This window comes from Nelumbo nucifera, chromosome 1 (genome assembly GCF_055504915.1).
Source record: "Nelumbo nucifera cultivar China Antique chromosome 1, China Antique-T2T, whole genome shotgun sequence".
In the NCBI taxonomy this organism is placed as follows: domain Eukaryota; kingdom Viridiplantae; phylum Streptophyta; class Magnoliopsida; order Proteales; family Nelumbonaceae; genus Nelumbo; species Nelumbo nucifera.
Window position 1 is genome coordinate 154,210,377 of NC_142649.1, and position 1,689 is coordinate 154,212,065.

At 34.8% G+C, this 1,689-nt stretch overlaps 1 long non-coding RNA gene across 1 annotated transcript; it reads right to left on the reverse strand.

The window, feature by feature from the left end:
* Positions 1–749: 749 nt before the first annotated feature.
* Positions 750–1,566, reverse strand: LOC148804019 (uncharacterized). Its single transcript, XR_016076558.1, has 2 exons — positions 1,447–1,566; positions 750–1,097 (listed from the first exon to the last, which is right to left on the reverse strand). It is a non-coding gene; the product is annotated as an uncharacterized LOC148804019 (long non-coding RNA).
* Between the last annotated feature and the right edge of the window lie 123 nt (positions 1,567–1,689).

A 1,689-nucleotide genomic window follows, 5' to 3' on the forward strand; every position in this document is an offset into this window, starting at 1 on the left:
CTTTAGGGTTTATACTTAACTTTTTCCTTCATTTTTAATCTCCCAATTATTCAATAAAGAATTATTCGAAATTATTTCCTTGCCTTCCCTTTCTGCTAGTTACTCATTATCCATCATGAATCATTGCCTATAAAAAGAAATCCACTATGAATCACTAGAAACCAAGACCCCACACCACGTTGATCAAGTAAAAGCTATTATTCAAATTTTGATATATTTTCAACCTAAAAATGGAAAATTCAACCAATATCACATTTCAACTATCCAACAATTATTCAATTGTGTTGGATCACGAATACAAAACTGGACAATCAAACGTAATTTGCATCGCCACATCCAAATGGTAGGAATAGAATCTATGGACATTTCCACTGAATCTCATAAGAGAATTACAACAACATAAAAACATGATCAGTGGAACATGTCTATGAGTTTCAGAATTAGGAGATGAGGATTCTCATGTCAGATTCCATTTAAACTTCCATAGCATATTGTCAAAAGAAATTAAGGTGGTATTTGGTTCCATTATTGTTTCCCAAGAAAACAATACCACATCAGAAACGATAAAAACACATCGGTATATGTTGTTTGGTTAACCGTTTTCTCAAAAATTAAAACAATAAAAAAAAAACGAAACGTTTTATTGTTTCTCAAAAATTTGCCCGTCTCAGAAAATGTATCTTTTGACGTTTTTTAGTTCTCTCTCTCTCAAAATGTTTTATCTTTTTTAGGTATGGATAAATTTCATATGCGATCGAGGCCTTAATTGTTTTTTTATTTAATTTTTTTTGAAAGGCTACACAACGGGAGGTAGCCCATCTCCCAACCTAGGTACAGGCGGAATTCGATCCCAAGTCTCCACTACGACCAGCAATAAATCTTACCAAAATCCAAATCAATAAAAAGTTTTATTGAAGGAATCGATGATCAAGCATTAAGGCAGCAACAGGTTAACGAGGAACCATAGGGAACGCAAATAGCGGCCGTAGTGTAGTAGTGCCTAAGCTGGGAGCATTGCTTGATACAGTCACCTTTTGTCCTGCACGTCCCCACAAAGTCGCAGTCGCTGCTAGGATCACCATTCTCCTTGCTTATTCCTACATTTATCTCACTATTTCAAAATTAACCATTTTATCATATCGGTTCCGGATCTCCTATCCACAAGAACTTTGCCCATGTTTACTCACAATACACTATCACCCGTGAATTGAGAACATTTACCCACATAATATTGTAATTATACATAGAGAACATCTCATCCCCGATCCTACTTAGGGAGAGATGTTTCTAATTCATGAGAATAATGTGTTATAGGTAGACATAGGTAGAATTTTCATGGACAGAAGAGACATTCTGAAATAAAATAACTAAAAATTATTTAAAACAAACAGATACATTCTGAAATGAAATGAAGCGCAACTACGTTTTAATTAAGTAGTAACAAACCTCTTGATCCAGCACAAGCAAGGAGGAAGAGGGAGAGGATGAAAAGAAGAGCAACGAAACGAGGCCCTGCCATTTCTTTCTCTGTATAGAGAATGATCACAAGATAGGATAGAAATTAAGCTGTGTTGTAAAATCTTGGGTGAAGGTGGTCTGTTATTTATATTGGTTGATCAGTCTAAAAATGGAAATAGAGAATAGAGATGACGTATACATACATATTGTAGGTGTATCAAAGACAATATC